This window comes from Elephas maximus, chromosome 13 (genome assembly GCF_024166365.1).
Source record: "Elephas maximus indicus isolate mEleMax1 chromosome 13, mEleMax1 primary haplotype, whole genome shotgun sequence".
Classification (NCBI taxonomy): domain Eukaryota; kingdom Metazoa; phylum Chordata; class Mammalia; order Proboscidea; family Elephantidae; genus Elephas; species Elephas maximus.
In genome coordinates, this window is record NC_064831.1 from 90347580 (window position 1) to 90358165 (window position 10586).

The following is a 10586-nucleotide window of genomic DNA, read 5'->3' on the forward strand; positions in this document are numbered from 1 at the left end:
CGTCATCACACAAATAGGCATATGCACACCCATGTTCATTACAGCATAGTTAACAACAGCAAAAAGATGGAAACAACCTAGATGCCCATCAACAGATGAATGGATAAACAAACTGTAGTACATACACACAATGGAGTACTATGCACCAATAAAGAACAATGATGAATCTGAGAAGCATCTCACAACATGGATGAATCTAGAGGGCATTATGCTGAGTGAAATAAGTCAATCATGAAAGGACAAATATTGTATGAGATCACTACTGTAAAAACTCATGAAAATGTTTACACACAAAAGGAAACAAATTTTGATGGTTACGAGGGAGGGGAGGGATGAGGATGGAAAAATACTAAATAGAAAATAAATAAGTGGTAACGTTGGTGAAGTGGTAAGACAGTACACAATACTGGGGAAGCCAGCACAACTTGTACAAGGCAAGGTCATGGAAGGTCCATAGACACATCCAAACTCCCTGAGGGACTGAATTGCTGGGCTGAGGATTGTGGGGACCATGGCCTCGGGGTACATCTAGCTCAATTGGCATAACACAGTTTATGAATAAAATGTTCTACATTCTACTTCGGTGAGTAGTGTCTGGGATCTTAAAAGCTTGTGAGCAGCCATCTAAGATACTCCACTGGTCTCACCCATTCAGGAGCAAGGAAGAATGAAGAAAACTAAACATACAAGGGAAATTTTAATCCAAAGGACTGATGGGCCACATCTACCATGGCCTGCACCAGACTGAGTCCAGTACAGCTAGATGGTGCCTGGTTACCACCACTGACTGCTCTGACAGGGGTCAATCACAATAGAGGGTCCCAGGCAGAGCTGGAAAAAAATGTAGAACAAAATTCTAACAACAACAACAAAAAAAACCCAGACTTACTGGCCTCACAGAGACTGGAGAAACCCCAAGAACATGGCCCCTGGACACCCTTTTAGCTCAGTAATGAAGTCACTCCTGAGGTTCACCCTTCAGCCAGAGATTAGACAGGCCCATAAAACAAAAACAAGGCTAAAGAGGCACACCAGCCCAGGGTCAAGGACTAGAAGGCAGGAGGGGACAGGAAAGCTGATAATAGGGAACCCAAGGTCGAGAAGGGAGAGCGTTCACATGTTGTGGGGTTGTTAACCAATGTCATAAAACACTATGTGTACTAACTGTTTAATGAGAAACTAGTTTGTTCCGTAAACCTTCATCTAAAGTACAAAAAAAGAAAAAAAAAGACTCAGTGATAACTTTTTTTCCCTCCCCCCAATGGTTTTGGTTGAATCAGGATCCAAACAAGGTCCACACATTACATTAGGTGCTGTGTCTCCTTAGACATTTTGAATCTATGCGCTCATCCTGCTCTCTACTATTTTTAACCAGGGCTTTGTTCTACTTCAACCCCCTGCTGAGAATTTGCATTTCCATCCCAGATCTACTAAATCAGAATCTACATTTTAACAAGATTCCCAGGTGATTCTTATGTATAACCTTCTGTGAACCTGTTAGAAATCCTGATTCTCAGTAGGAAAGTTGTTAGAAATGCAAATTCTTAGCAGGGGTTCAAACCAGAACAAACGTGGTTTGAAGCACTGTTTTTAATTTAAACTCATTTTTTGAAACTGGGATTTGTCTGTAGAGGTTCCCACGTTCTGGATCTTGCTGACTACGCTCATATCATTCTAGCATGTTCCCCTGCCCCCTGTATTTCCTGTAAACTGAAGGTTAGTTATCAAGACTTAATCAGATTCAGGCTCAGTATTTTGGCAAGAATACTGGATAGGTGGCACTGTGTACCTCCTGGTGCATCACTTTAAGAGGTCCATTATGTCTGGTTGTCTCTTTGATGTTATGATTGACCAGTGGGGTCAGGTGCCGTCAGCCCAGTCCATCATTATAAAGTCCCGCATCAGCATCTCACATTGTGTATTTAGTAGCTATTGATTCGTTGCCTAGATCCATTATTTCATCAGAGGATGCAAAGCGGTGATACTTCCATCATGCCTTCTTCGTTTATTAGCTGGAATACATCTATAAAGAAGATACTACCATCATAAACTATTTAATAGCTTTGAAATAAATTTCATAAAAGAAAGACTATATAAATGCATGATTCTTTGTCTTTATCAAGTTTTAGAGTAATGAGTTAGTGTTTAGCAATGCTAGTGGTAATCATGATAAGGAAAAAAAAAAAAAACATGACCTCATTGACTTTTAACTTACTTGATGGGTTTCAATTCTTTGCAGTGTTATTGTTATTGTTGCACGGACTGTCAATTTTGGCCAGCGAGAGCCTCTTCAAGGTGGTACCTGTCTTCTTTTAACATGAACCCAGTAGACTTTGGTGGCTTCCTTGTTTTCTGGTACAAGTTATAGATTCTTCTTGGAACTGGACATTTGTCTAAGGATTTCTGATTCCTTTTAATAGGAAATGGTATTTAAAGATGAAACTATAGATACTGAGGTGACTATTATTCAAATTTACACACTAACTGCTAGGGACAAAAATGAAGAAACTGAAGATTTTTACCAGCTTCTGCAGTCTGAAATTGATCAAACATGCAATCAGTATGCACTGATAATTACTGGTGATTGGAATGCAAAAGTTGGAAACAAGGATTGGTAGTTGAAAAATATGGCCTTGGTGATAGAAACAATGCTGCAGATTGCATGATAGAAGACTGACTTCTTCATTGCAAACATCCTTTTTCACCAACACAGAGACTATACACATGGACCTTGGCAGGTGGAATACAGGAATCAGATCGTCTACATGTGGAAAGAGATGATAGAAATCTCAATCTTATCAGTCAGAACAAATCTTATCAGTTCCAACTGCGGAACAGACCACCAATTGTTTATATGCAAGTTCACATTGAAGCTGAAGAAAATTACAACAAGTCCACGAGAGCCAAAGTACGACCTTGAATATATCCCACCTGAATTTAGAGACCATCTCAAGAATAGATTTGACTCTGAACACTAATGACCAAAGAGCAGATGAGTTGTGGGATGACATCAAGGACATCATACATGAAGAAAGCAAGAGGTCATTAAAAAGACAGGAAAGAAAGAAAGATCAAAATGGATGTCAGAAGAGACTCTGAAACTTGCTCTTGAACTTAGAGGAACTAAAGCAAACAGAAGGAACGATGAAGTAAAAGAGATGAACAGAAGATTTCAAAGGGCGGCTTGAGAAGACAAAGTAAAGTATTATAATAACATGTGCAAAGACCTGGAGTTAGAAAATCAAAAGGGAAGAACTTGCTCAGCATTTATCAAGCTGAAAGAACTGAAGAAAAAAATTCAAGCCTCAAGTTACAGTAGTGAAGAATTTTATGGGCAAAATACTGAACAATGCAGAAAGCCTCAAATGAAGAAGGAAAGAATACACAAAGTCACTGTACCAAAAACAATCGGTTGACATTCAGTCATTTCAGGAGGTAGCATACAGTCAAGAACCAATGGTACTGAAGGAAGAGATCCAAGCTGCACTGAAGGCATTGGCAAAAAACCAATCTCCAGGAATTGACGGAATACCAATTGAGATGTTTCAACAAACGGATGCAGCGCTGGAGGTGCTCACTCGTCTGTGCCAAGAAATTTGGAAGACAGCTACCTGGCCAACTGACTGGAGGAGATCCATATTTATGCCTATTCCCAAGAAAGGTGATCCAACTAAATGTGGAGATTATTGAACAGTGTCATTAATATCACATGCAAGTAAAATTTTGCTGAAGATCATTCAGAATTGGCTGTAGCAGTGTATCTACGCCTGACCCAAGCCATGGTGTTTTCAATCACCTCGTACACATGTGAAAACTGGACAATGAATACGGAATAAGGGAGAAGAACAGATGCCTTTGAATTATGGTGTTGGCGAAGAATATTGAATATGCCACAGACTGCCAAAAGAACAAACGAATTTGACTTGGAAGAAGTACAGCCAGAATGCTCCTCAGAGGAAAGGATGAGAGACTACGTCTCACATACTTTGGACATATTGTCAGAAGGGACCAGTCCCTGGAGAAGGACATTATGCATGGTAAAGCAGAGATCAGTGAAAGACAGGAAGACCCTCAACAAGATGGATTGACACAGCGCCTGCAACAAGGAACTCAAGCATAACAAGGATTGTGAGGGTGGCGCAGGACTGGGCAGTGTTTGGTGCTGTTGTGCATAGGGTCGCTGTGAGTCGGAACTGGCTTGATGGCACCTGACAAGAACAGAGGGCATATGAAATAGCAGACAGCATCTGACATTACCACAGTTGGTAATGTTAAACTTGATCATTTAAGATGGTCACCCCCAGAACTCTCTACTATAAAGATATCTTTTCTCCTTTGCAGTTAGTAAGTAATCCTTAGAGTGATGCTTTGATACTGTGAAAATATCCAGTATCCCAAAAACTTTTCACTTAATGGCTTTGCCAGCCATTGAAGATCCTTGCCTGAATCAGCTCTTAAACTGGGGTTTACGAAATGGCGATTTTCTAGTTTTACAACTCTATCTCCATTTGTCAGCTGACACTTTTCTGTAAAGAAAAACTTCCTTTTCTGGTACCCATAAGTTTTTGCTTACACATTGATAAATTTTTATTCATTCAGTTTTTATCAATCACAGTCATTATTCCTTGACGCTTGCAAATTGTCCTAAATGTGGCTGGTGGGAATGCCTTCAAATGGGCTCTTGAGTCTTTTGACATGACAACATTAGGCTTTGAGCATTTCCTTGCTTTTTGGCATGTGATGTTCCAGGAAAATCTTGTACATTTCCTGGTTCTGACCTGGAATCAACCATTTTTCTGATGAGCTCTGGTTCCTTACCATGAGAAGCGGCATTTAGAGATGACAGTCAGGACACTAGAGATGTTCGTGCTACTGGGTCATCATCGTTGCTTCCAAGCCTTTTCTGTGGACAGAGCTAGTAAACACATTTTGAAGAAAAACAAAATCATAAGCTCATAGTTGCATTTCCAAATCCAGTTTAAAATTACTAAATTCTTAACATCTTTTGCTGTATACTTTTCTGTTGAAAATCTTCGTTCCTAACGACATTAATCCAGAAACTCTGGCTGCATAGTAGTTAAGTGCTATGGCTGCTAACCAGAAAGTCAGCAGTTTGAATCTACCAGGTGGTCCTAGGAAACTCTAGGGCAGTTCTACTCTATCCTATAGGGTCACTAAGAGTCAGAATTGACTCCGCGGCAACGGGTTTCAGCTTAATGACATTAACATAATTACCTATATTACAATACAGTTCCAAAATAAAATACCGATTTTACTATTAACAATAAGGCTATTGAATGCAGGTTACGATTTCTTAATGGTTCTTTTTGGTCCTTAGGTTATATCTCACTGGCATGTAGAATCATGCTTTAAAATCTCTTGGAGTAATTTTTTTCTTTATATGGTTATGCTATCAACGCAACATACAGGTAGGTTTCATCATTTCCATCAGTTTTCAAAGTTGTGGGGCTTGTTTTCACCCATTTGACTTAACTTTGTTTTAAAAGTATGTAAAATAAACACATATTTTGGTTCTAAAATAGTAACTCTATACCAAGGTCCATTCATATTTTCACTTCCACCCTCCTCTCTCCCTTCTTCCATAGAAAACCATTTGAATTTTTTTTTATGTGTTGGTGGATTTATTTATTTATTGTGATTTAGGTGAAAGTTTACAGCTCAAGTTAATTTCTCATTCAAAAATTTATACACATATTATTTTGTGACATTGGTTGCAATCTCCACAATGTGACAGCACACTCTACCTTTCCACCAAGGGTTCCCTGTGTCCATTCATCCAGTTACTGTCCCTTCCTGCTTTCTCATTTTGCTTTTGGGCAGGAGCTGCCCATATGGTCTCAGATATTTGATTGAGCCAGGAAGCACTTTCCTCATGTGTGTTATTGTTTGTTTTATAGGCTTGTCTAATCTTTGAAAAGTGGGCTACAGAAGTCGTTTCAGTTCTAAGTTAGCAGGGTGTCCAGAAGTCATAGTCTTGGAGGTTCCTCCAGTCTCTGTCAGACCAGTAAGTCTGGTCTTTTTTCATCAATTTGAATTCTGTTCTATATTTTTCTCCTGTTCTGTCTGGGACTCTCTGTTGTGATCCCTGTCAGAGAGGTCAGTGCTGGTGGCAGCAGGGTGAATTGTTTTTGATTTATCTTTCCATTATTTCTTTTTGAAACTAAAAGCAAGTAAATATATATTTTTTAATTCCTTCTCCCCTTTACTACACAAAAAGGAAAATTCTTCAAATTTTGTTGTCTGTCTTGCATTTTTCACTTAGCATATCAAAAAGATTGTCTTATATCTCTATACAGAGAGCTCCATCATTCTTCTTTACCTCCACGTGATAGTCATGCTCCATTGTGTGCAGGTACCACAGTTTATTCAACCAGTCCCCAGTGGTGGGTATTTGAGCTGTTCCTAGAGCTATTTTAAGTCCTGCCCTAAGTCTAAGAGGACCACCTGGAAGAACGACATGACTCTAATAGCCAAAGTCAGAAGGGAAAAAATATGGTACCGGTGGGAAGCCAGGAGGGGAGCTTGTCCACTTTTTGGGATCTTCAGTGGATGTTCCCAAAGCAAGGGAATCTTCAAAGAGCTCATTAAAGTGCCCATGAAAGAGTCCATTTCAAACATCTTCCAGACCTAGAGAGCTCAAAACATCAAGTTGGATGAAGACTTTCTTATCCCCCTCTTCTTTAGCCAATGCAGGAGGAGAAGGCTGGAAACGGAACAGATAGAAGTGAACCACATCCTCTTCTCCTGTCTTCCAGGCCTTTGTTGGTATGATCACATATGACTGACAGTCTAAACAAGGACACTTTTGAGAGTGAAAAGGGGCGTTAAACACAAGTAAAATTATATGCTTTTTGGAATATTTATTGGCTAATAGTTGGCTTTATTATATTGGTGGACCTGTAAAATAGCTCTATTAAAAATTTTTTAAATATAATTATTTATTTAAAAAAATATATATATACATATGTATATGAAAGGAAAAGATAAAAACTCCCCTATGTTGATTATCTGAGCATTAAAAAAAAAAAAAACCAACATAAGCAGAATAACTCACCTTGGTACATTGCCATATACTTTTTTTGCAGGAAGGGGTTAGGCGAGTCTTCCAGAAAGAACGAGAAAACCTGCTAGACAAATTCTGAAAGAGCTGCAACACTCATAGTCACATACTTTTATCAATTTCTTAGTCTTATCTGCTCTAATCACATATTTTTAAAATGTGATCTTATTTTTTTAAATAAACTTTTTTGTAGTCATCTTCGAAGACACATTTTAAAATAAATTTGAAATTTGTGACATCCTCAATTGAATTTTCTCTGTAGGCCATAATAATTTTAATTATAAAATACTCTCTCTGCAGATGCTGAGGTACCTGGTAACTTCAGAGAAAATTCCGTTAAATAGTGTTTTATTTTTCAATATTTAAAATGTGCAAATATTTTAGACAAAATATTTTCACAGGTATGGTCATTTCGCATCCACCCAGAGAACTTTTCCTTGACAAATATTTGTCCAAGACAAAACCCATCTAATAAATTGTCTCCATGGATGATTCCAATGTTCCATCAAACTTAGATGCCGTAAAATTTAGTCCTTTTCAATTTCATTTCATTTTGTTACTGAAAATAATACTAAACATCAAATGAAAAATAGGAGCCCCAGCAAAAGATTCTTTCCACGAGTCAGGATATTCCAAAGCACAATTACAGAATTTCAAAGTTAAATCTCGTAAATCAGTTATTTTAATACGTTCTATTCATCCCTTGCTTTTGTGGGAAATAATATGTTCCTGTATGCAAACTTTGTTTTCAGTAATGGCAATTTACTAAAAAACTTCAAAATTTGGTATCTTATGTTGCTCCAGTCATTGAATATTTGATTGGATATTTCCAATTGAATATATTTTGAACAAAATATGACCGAAATGGCTCCCTATACACCAATAGAGAGGACGATGAAAAGGAAATCAGGAAAACAATACCATTTATAATAGGCCCTAAACAAATAAAATACTTAGGAATAATCTAACCAGGGATGTATAAGACCTATACAAAGAAAACTACAGCACCCTACTGCAAGAAACCAAAAGAGATCTACATAAATGGAAAAGTATACAATGCTCGTGGACAGGTAGACTCGACATGGTGAAAATGTCAATTCTACCCAAAGCAATCTACAAATACAATGCAATCCCAATCCAAATGCCAACTGCATTCTCTAAAAAGATGGAAAAACTAATCATTAACTTTATATGGAAAGGGAAGAAGCCCCAGATAAGTAAAGCTCTATTGAAGAAGAAGAATAAAGTAGGAGGACTTGAACTACCTGAACCTCAGAAACTACTGTACAGCTACAGTAGTCAGAACAGCCTGGCACTGGTACAATGACAGATATATTGATCGATGGAACAGAATTGAGAACCCAGATGTAAATCTAACCACCTATGGTCACCTGATCTTCCACAGGAGCCCAAAGTCCATCAAATGGGGAAAAGACAATCTTTTTGACAAATGGTGCTGGTAAAACTGGATGTCTATCTGCAAAAAAATGAAACAGAACCCATACCTCACAGCATATACAAAAACTAATTCAAAATGGATCAAAGACCCAAATATAAACCCCAAAACTACAATGATCATAGAAGAAAAAATAGGACCAATGCTAGAGGCCCTAATATATGGCATTAACAGGATATGAACCATAACTAACAACACATAAACTCCAAAAGATAAGCTAAATAAGTGGGATCTTCTAAAAATTAAGTGCTTAAGCTCATCAAAAGAATAAAAAGAGAACCTACAGTCTGGGAAAAAAAAAAATTTGGCTATTACAAATCAGACAAAGGTCTAATTTCTAAAATCTATAGGAAAATCCAACACCTCTAAAACAAAAAGACAAATAATCCAATTAAAAAATGGGCAAAGAAAATGAACAGACACTTTACCAAAGAAGACATTCAAGTGGCTAACAGACACATGAGGAAATGCTCGCAATCACTAGCCATAAGAGAAATGCAAATAAAAACCACTATGAGATAGCTAAAAAAACAGGAAATAACAAATGTTGGCGAGGCTACAGAGAGATTGGAACTCTTACACACTGCTGGTGGGAATGCAAAATGATATAACCATTTTGGGAAACGATGTGACATTTCCTTAGAAAGTTAGAAACAGAAATATGTGATTCAGCAATCCCACTTCTAGGAATATATCCTAGAGAAATAAGAGTCATCACATGAATAGACATATACACACCCATGTTCACTGCAGCACTGTTCACAATAGCAAAAAGATAGAAAAGGAAAGCTAGTTAATAGGTAACCCAAGGTTGAGAAGAGAGTGTTGACATGTTATGTGGGGTTGGTAAACAACATCACAAAACCATACGTGTACTATTTTGTTAAAGAAATGTGGTATGCTTGAAGCATTTAGAATGAACACAAGAAGAGACAAATATGAAACTACCTATACTTATCAAGTTAGTTGTTTCTTATTCATGTTATTTCAATTTTGTATGTTCTTCAACTCAAAAACCTTTTTTAGAAAAGATGATTTCCAAATTCTTTGTACAAGTAATTAAGTTACCAGCTACCATAACACTTACTAAAAATCATTTATGTTGATAATAAAATATACATATATTAATGATTATATCTCAGGTGGCAGCAATGATAAATTATGATAATTTTAAATTCAGATTTTTCTATAATCTAGCAAGTCTCTACTCATTTATGTGCCTCAGCAGTAATTCCATATTATTTTTAGCTGTTATTCTTTTTTTTTTTTTTTTTTCAGTGACATCTTACTTGGAAAACCTGTATGTCAATATTATAAAAAAAGATATTTTTTTTATAATAGAGTTCTTATGACTCCTTCTAGCTTTTGAAATTCTGTTCCTTGAAATTTCTAAACAATGATCTACCAGCAAATGACAGCGTTGTCTCACTCAGTAACATGGGAGAATTCATGGAGGCTTTTTTTTTTTTATCAAGAATTATTAAACAAACAAAAAAAAAAGACCAAAGTGCAACCAGCATTTAAAGGATGCATCTTCAGAAATATTTAATCCCATTATAGGATATTTTGATTGATTCTCAAAATATTTCCTCCAAGGCTCTAACATTTCTAAAATTGTACTGATGGCAGACAGCAAAAATACTTAAGTACTTAGTACCAAGCTGAAATTTGTTTTTGTACTCACATGTAAACTTGGTTGCAAAAATTTTGTAGTTCAATTACCTGTATATAATATACATATATTTCTATTTTTAATAACCATGGCTTCTATTTTGAATAATAAAATATCTCAGCTTGTTTAGACCTGGTTATAAATTAACTGTGCATCAAAATCAAGTCCAAGTACATTTTTGCTCCATAAATTCTTCAATTTAGAAATGACGATGTTTTTATCACAATACTATACCAAAATTTATAATCCTATTATCGCTGTACAAACCATTTTATCCTCAATGTTGAACTTCTTATCTGGGTTTGCAAAAGTATCCACATAATGTCAGACATTTCACTGTTGACAAAGTGAACTTCAAAAAACTCTGATTCCATGAC

At 36.7% G+C, this 10586-nt stretch overlaps 1 non-coding gene across 1 annotated transcript; it reads right to left on the bottom strand.

Moving 5' to 3' along the window:
- Positions 1 to 7117: 7117 nt before the first annotated feature.
- On the bottom strand, positions 7118 to 7179 carry LOC126057630 (U7 small nuclear RNA). The gene has a single exon (XR_007512704.1). It is a non-coding gene; the product is annotated as a U7 small nuclear RNA (small nuclear RNA).
- Between the last annotated feature and the right edge of the window lie 3407 nt (positions 7180 to 10586).